This window comes from Pygocentrus nattereri, chromosome 3 (assembly GCF_015220715.1).
Source record: "Pygocentrus nattereri isolate fPygNat1 chromosome 3, fPygNat1.pri, whole genome shotgun sequence".
Classification (NCBI taxonomy): domain Eukaryota; kingdom Metazoa; phylum Chordata; class Actinopteri; order Characiformes; family Serrasalmidae; genus Pygocentrus; species Pygocentrus nattereri.
Genome location: NC_051213.1, coordinates 47,754,669 through 47,762,168, shown reverse-complemented (window position 1 = coordinate 47,762,168; position 7,500 = coordinate 47,754,669). Strand labels below are relative to the sequence as shown.

General features: G+C 44.4%; 2 protein-coding genes across 2 annotated transcripts in view; one reads left to right on the top strand and one right to left on the bottom strand.

The window, feature by feature from the left end:
- Positions 1-5,106, bottom strand: part of rasip1 (Ras interacting protein 1) — a 39,318-nt gene extending 34,212 nt beyond the window's left edge. The window contains exon 1 of the mRNA XM_037537112.1: positions 5,090-5,106. The gene's annotated coding sequence lies outside the window, so the exon portion shown is untranslated. The remainder of the gene's footprint in view (positions 1-5,089) is intronic.
- Positions 5,107-6,226: 1,120 nt separating this feature from the next.
- LOC108432349 (cytochrome c oxidase subunit 6B1) overlaps positions 6,227-7,500 on the top strand; it is a 6,551-nt gene continuing 5,277 nt past the window's right edge. The window contains exon 1 of the mRNA XM_017706116.2: positions 6,227-6,379. The gene's annotated coding sequence lies outside the window, so the exon portion shown is untranslated. The remainder of the gene's footprint in view (positions 6,380-7,500) is intronic.

The following is a 7,500-nucleotide window of genomic DNA, read 5'->3' as shown; positions in this document are numbered from 1 at the left end:
TTAATCATGCAAAGGGTTTTTTGAGCGTTCGTGGTTCCAAACGTTAAAGAACCCTTGGAGAATCATATTTTTTAAGTATGTAGGATAAAAAAACCTCAATTTAAAGTCCGGAGTTGAGAGGATTTCGAGTGGAGTATGATTCTCAGAACGGTGTGATGTTCGGTCAAGCATGTCATGAGTTTCCATGATGGACAAACATGGAGCGGGTAACTCAAATGCAGAGGTGGAGGGTAAACACCCAGGGTAAAATATTCCTCCAGTAAAAGTAGAAGTTCCTCCCTTCAGACCTCCACTTGAGTAAAAGTACTAAAGTATTTACCTTCAAATGTACTTAAGTATAAAGTAAAAGTACTAAAAGAGGAATTCTGGCTCTGATGTCCTGTTATCATTTTTATAACCAGACTGGCTTCATGAACTCATTTCAGGTGAAAGTCCTCCAGCGTCTCTCTTGGTAAACCAGTCTTTTAATAGAACGTCATTAATTAGTGACGCTGACGTCTATTAAAATGATCAGAAGCACAAAACACTGAAGGTAAACAGTTTCCATCAGGGAGAACCGAGTGGCTCTGAAATCACTTTTTACACACAAGCAAAGTTTCAGTTTCAGATTTATTTACAACTTAGTTCCAAGTTTAAGTTGAATAAAAACTGGCTTTAAACTCAGGATCACAGATGAGCTCCTTTACTATGTTGATCTGTAGGCGTCTGTTCATAAACATAAACCAGCCCAAACTCATTTACTATAAAATGAAATGGTGTTTGTAGAAATTCAGAAAAAAGCCGCGTCAGTCTCGACTGCATATGTGGACATATTTCTATATTGAGCTCTATTTACACAAAGTTAGGTTAGTTCATCATTTATGTTGAACAGACTCTCCCAAAGTTTTACGCTGCTGCGCTGACGTTGAACCGCGTGCTGCACTGGGTCGGTATGACCAACAGGTCAAAACCAGCTCTAAACAAAGTGACCGCTGGGCCCTGATTGGTGCTCTGGCTTTGCACTTCTTTCGTTTTGACATGTTACGTTTTTATACACACAGAAACCAAAAGGAACGACAGATTTCTCAAAATGTAGGAGGAAAAAGTCGGATATTAGACTCTGAAATGTAGTGGAGTGAAAGGAAAAAGTCGCCCAGAACGGAGAAACGTCAGTACAGATACACCAAAAATACTAAAGTACAGAAACTAATTACATTTACTCAGTTACTCAGTTACTGTCCACCACTGCTCAGGTGTGACCATAATCGATAGAAAGGAGCGGATGAGGGGGCCCTGACTGGTTTTCGGCACTGATACCTGCTTGTTACATGTACATACACTGTAATTACAACAGACATGGTTCTGTAATTGTGGCCAGTGCTAACTTTTATATCCGTCCACCCCTGTGCGTAGCCGAAAACGGCGGCAGCAGCCGTCCTGAGTTTACACTATGGACACTAAACAGGATTACATTTGGTTTGGGGGGCAAAATAAGTGGTTTGATTTTTTACTGAACCATTCCTTTAATAATACCTGAAGCTAGAGCATCCCTCGGGAACACATACAGTACAGAATTTCTTTGAAAAGCACCCTCAGACTGGCAGGCCGAAGACGCTGTGGGATTCTCAGACAGGAAGTTGTGACAGCAGGCTGTGAACGGCTCGTGTGCGTCATCCAGACTCATCCCACCATGTTTGTTTTTGGCGACTGAGTGAAAGCTTTTCCTGACTGGAGAAGAGAATGTGCATGGAATGAGTGAGTGAGTACAGTACAGCAGTGTGTTCTCTGCGCTGGTAAAGCTCCAGACTGCTCTCGAGCGTTGCTGTACAGTTGTGCTCGGTTGGAAGCTAACAAGTTAACAGCGCCCCACAAAGGCAGAAAAGGGCTACTACACAGGGGTCATCCCCACATGCCCTGGGCCTCTGATTTTCTCATTGTAATGCCTAGGAATCAGCCCTATGTTTCTAGGGCCCTACGTTCCCCAGACCCTGGGTTCCCTCTTGGTAATACTGGAAACAACCCGAGAATCCCAGGGTCATGTGTTGCCAAGGTGGTGCGTTCCTTCGTTACATTTTTCTAGGAGAGCGCTGTGTTCCTATGGCTCAGGTTGCTTCGATCATTTTTTTCTTAACCCTCTAATGCACGATGTTGCCTCAGGCCAACAAACTCATTTTCCTCACTTGACAACAACATTATACACATTTAAAGACAGAAACAGGGCGAACAGCAAAGGGAAAAGTTTGAGTAAGTCAAAAAGCAGGGTAAAATGATCTTTTAGTGGGCACATTTAAACCTAATTTTTAACATCCAGTATGATTCTTTTTGTTTTGAGAATGCACAGAAATATGTTTGTTGCCTAGAAGCAACACTGCACGACAGTGGAATGGATTTAGCCAATCACGAGCCAGGTGTCGCCACTTCAGGGAACACGGCTCTACATCATTTCTTCCCATTGTCTTACTGCGTTGCCTCAAGGCAACATACTCCAAAAAGGCCCTTGCACACATTTTTGTTATGGTTTTTGAATTTAATGATCAGGACAGATCATTAATAATCCTTATATAACTATAAAATTATATATCATTTAATAATCAAGGACCATTTAATGCAAGAAAGTGAAGTTTTTAAGTTGCTATCATAATGCATGCAGTAGTGGGTTCAGTTCTTCAGGAGTAGAATTTGCCGAGATATCACTGTGATCTAAAGGAGCATTAATCCCATCTGTGACTTAAAGGTGCAGTGTGTAAGATTTAGAGGGACCTATTAGCAGAAACTGAATACAGTATATAAAACCCTGTTTTCATTAGTGTTTAATCACCTGTTATTACGAATCATTGTGTTTTCCTTTTGCTTAGAATGAGCTCCTCATATCTACATAGGGAGCAGCTCCTCTTCCAACAGAGGCCTGTCGTGTCACGCCACCACGTTTCTACAGTAGGCCAGAACGGACAAACCTCCTGCTGGAGGAGACAGAAAGAAGAAGAAGAAGAAGAAGCAGTGGTTACTGTTGGTGCTGGCTAACCATGTATTATGAGAAGTTTTAGAACCCAAATTTTGACAAATTGAGGATCGCACTTAATATCTAACGCAGAAAAGGCGAGGGAGGGTGAATCCTTGACGTCAGAGAAGCCAAAATATTAAGAAGCAGTTTGAAAAGAGCACAGTTCTGCTACACACTTGGAAAGGGAGGGGTGAGGGAGGGGGATTCAGTTGATTCAGTAGATGCCAGTAACTTTGCACGTCGCACCTTTAATACTTCAAAAATATTACATTTGGTTTTTTCACTTCCAAATGATACATTTCCTTAACATATCATATTGAGAGCTATATAAGAGGAATACAGAACCCTAGGGACAGTTAGCTGAGTTCTTTCATCTTTCAAAGGCATTTGTTAGAGGACATCACACCAATTTGTAGTGCTTAATTTAGCTATGAACCACACAGGCCCTCACTGTTCAAGGCAAAAAATCCTCTTGCCAATATGACATACTGTTGGTAGAGTTCCCTGGTAGAAATCCCAGCAGGGACCACTATGGCTGGTCACCAGCAAAACCAGCTGCTGTCGGAACAAAACCTTGCATCTCCACTTTTGTCGTTTTTCAGTTTTGGACTTAATTTGAAAGTATCTGTGGTCCTTTATATTGTGTGTGAATTTCACGATGAGCGGACCAAGAGAAGTGACCCAAAATGACTTGGAAAGACGTCTGGTTCCATTGACTTCCATTAAAAGTAAAGCATGGTTTTTCCTTCTCCTGTAAAGTTCTCAATTTTGAGATAGGAGGTTTTGTTCCGACAACAGCGGTATGTTGTGTTTTGGATGCTGGTATGCTGGTCAGCAGCAAAGGAAGTTCATTTTCTTGTGTGTGCTATAGGGTCTGCGATTCAGGGGGTACTCAAAGGGTATAGCAAGCAAAAGTAGTGCTTGCACGCACCACCCCTCCTGTTAAAGGACATTTATTGTGATTAATGTTGTTTAATGAGTTGAAATGTGTTCACGTGTTTCACCGGCTGGGCGACCCCTAGGTGTGAGTGTGTGTGTGTGTGTGTGTGTGTGTGTGTGTGTGTGTGTGTGTGTGTGTGTGCATCTGCCCTAGCGACCTGTCCAAGGTGTGTCCTGCTTTCCGCCCAATGACCGCAAGCACTCCAGATCCCCCCGTGACCCAGAAGGATAAGTGGTTTAGAAAATTATTTATATTTATGAGATCATTGCCTCTGCTGCAGGGTTCCTGTGTGTGTGTGTGTGTGTGTGTGTGTGTGTGTGTGTGTGTGTGTGTGTGTGTGTGTGTGTGTGTGTGTGTGTGTGTATGCTGGTTGTGTTTTACTGTGTTCCGCTGTGGGTTAGTGAGCTTGTAGCGTTGACCGTCAGTCTGACCTTCCCTGCTATTTTCCCTGTGAGTCAGTGGCCTTTTCTGCATTTCTCAATAAAAGAGTTTTTCCATGATCAGAAAACTGGCATTCTGCGGTTCTACTTCTGAGCCAATACTACAATGTCCTGGTCATCGGCAAAACCAGCGTATGGCAACGTTTTGGATGCTGGTATGCTGGTCAATCCACATGACCATACAGGGTGAACAGCTAAACCAGCACCAGACCAGCATGAACCAGTTTAGACCAGCTTAGACAGCATGCTGTATTTGCTCAGCAGGGTTTTCAGCTATGTGTTGGACTTTAATAGATAACAAATGTTCTACCGTGTCGGGAACCCCAACCGCAACTCAACACAAGCGTGATGTGTGATGATTTAGGCTTTTCCACCCTTTAACGGACCCTTAAAACTTCACAAAGGGCCTTCACACATTCACTGAAAGGCTCTTTAGGCAAAGGAGAAGCTGTTCTTCTGTGGCATCACTCCAAATGATCCATTTCTGACACCTATATTATTAAGAATGTAGGTGAAACACAGCGTTGGCCTGGTGCTGGCCCATTTAAATGAAGATAGCGAGTACAGTATTGAAAAAGCATTGAAGCTCTGATAAATTCTGCAACCCTAGAGGCTGTAAGTGGAAGGAAACTCTTAGCCAGTTGGAGAGTGATGGGTTCCTGCTGTACGGAAGGAACGACAACTGACACGCAGCATGCATACACAAGGGCTGTGTTCCAAATGCCTTACCTTCAATGTGTTCCTCCAGCACCACTGCTGTGTCTGATCCACTCGCACCAGCGCAACACACACCACCACCACGCCAGTTTCACTGCAGTGCTGAGAATGACCCACCGTCCAAATAATACCTACTCTGTGGCGGTCCTGTTGGGGGTCCTGACCACTGGTGAACAGGGTAACAGAGTCTGTAACTGTAGAACTACTAAGTGATCCTATGTGGTCAGTGGAGATGATAAAATGGACGAGTGTAGAGACGAGGTTGGTGCACTTATTGAAGGCTTTATAAAATTCTGAGTTCTTTAATGCGGTCTCATGAAAAGAGTGTGTATAATGTGATTATATGTGGTCACTGTGTTTTGGCAGACGTTTGAGGACTCATGTATAAAAAAGTAAGCAACACTGTGAACTTGGAGAAGTGGGGCGTTCTAGGACAGGGTTTCTCCACCACCGGGCCGCCCTCTGGTGGTCCTCGGCCAGCACTGAGTAGGCCAGTGATGGTACTTTGTCAAAAAAATCAGTGAAAAAAACGACTTCAGGATAAGATAAAAGGCAAAATGTTCCGAAATGGTAAAGAATATTAGTACAAGTTATCCCAGCTGGAAAAAAATATAGAAACCATTAAAAGTATCTTGCCCGGAAGTTTCATTTGCGAGTGAAAAATTTCGCTTATTTTGCTATCGTGGCACCTGATTTCAGGTATTAAACAGGCCTGTGTTCATCTAATCTGCTGGTCTGTTCAGTGAATATTCAGTGATGCACGTGGCATAATGTGCCACCTAAACTGTGTGGGCAGAACATCTTGACCACCTCCTCGTTTCTACGCTCATTGTCCATTTTATCAGCTCCGCTTACTGTATAGCTGCACTGTGTAGTTCTACAGTTACAGACTGTAGTCCATCTGTTTCTCTGATACTCTGTTCTTCAGTGGTCAGGACCCCCATGGACCCTCACAGAGCAGGAACTATTTGGGTGGTGGATCATTTTCAGCACTGACCCTCATTCAGTCCATGAAGGTCTTGAGTGTTAACTGAAGGGCTTCATCAGGCGTGTTTAATGAGGCAGTGCGCTGAAGTCTGCAGTGTTTTGGCCCGAGAGGACTGGAGCTATACACAGGCGCCCTTGAGAATGGCTGAAATCGGAGTTAGTGTACTAGTTAGGGAGCATAGTCGGTTTGGGACACAGCCGCGGACTACAAGCGCGTCACAGCCTGTTGTTACATCCCACAATTCAGCGCGTTCGCCAGCCTTTCGGGAGGACGTAAGGACCTTTGAGGCCTCAGAGCTCTGAGATCTTCTCCATGTAAGTCAGTAAAGCCAGAAAGGCGGGTTTGTTCTCGACGTGGTCGTGTAGAATAGGCGGCATGTGAGGTAAATAAAGCGGCTCGTCCGTGTTTCCCAGCTCGCTGTTGAAGCCCAGGCTGAGGCGTTAGCCCAGTGCTAACTGTTCAAGGTTACGCTGGCTTCAGGTGGATGCGATTCCCAGCGCCGTATAAGCGACAGTTTGTCTCTGTATCGGATAAAACGTGCGAAAACATCGAGCTCTGTCGAGTCAGAAGTGGGAAACGCTCAAACAGGCAGTTTCTCTGTTTACCGACGACCTCTGGCTTCGCCCTCCTGAGACCTCGCTGCTGTAGCCGGCGCGCTTACACGCTTAAAGGGAAGCTCCACCGAAATTTCTTCACAAGTTAATGGTTAAGATGTAAATAGAGTCATTCAGAGTGGCTCGGTGTAAAATCTCTGTTCTAGATAACGGAACGTAGTCGGAATTGTTTTCAGCGGTCTTGATGGGAACCAGACGTCCACTTCTGAAAGCTCCACATTGGGGCAGTCGTTGGCTGGACGTTAGGGAACCGGACCTGTGACCCCTGAGTTTGACAGCACATGACTGAGGTGCCCTTGAGCAAGACACCTGACCCCCAACTGCACCCCAGGCGCTGTGGATAGGGCTGCCCACCGCTCACTAGTGTGTATGTGGTGGGTTTAAATGCGGAGGTGAAATTTCCGAGATGTGGGACTAATAAGGGTCTCTTAATCTTAAGCTTAATAGAGGTAATACCTGAGTTGGTTATGAATAGGCTGCTTGACGGAGGGGTGCATGAAGGTTGCTGTGAGGCAAAATAGCCGCCAAAGAAAGCTTATTTTGTCAGATTTATGCCCATTTTATCGTCACCGCTAAATTTAAATACTAAGAAGATTCGTGTAAGTTCGCTGGTGGCTGTGGTTAGTAAGTAAAACAGCTATATTTATGTTGTAGTCATGACCACAGCAAAGAAATCAGAGTTTCTTCAATGAGCTATTTCACACGAAACATTTTAAGGTAGAACGGAAAACTCTACGAAGATGCGGGCGAATTGGAAGCCGCCTCTTGGGTTTGATGACCTGTGGTGTGTGTGTGTGTGTGTGTGTGTGTGTGTGTTTATT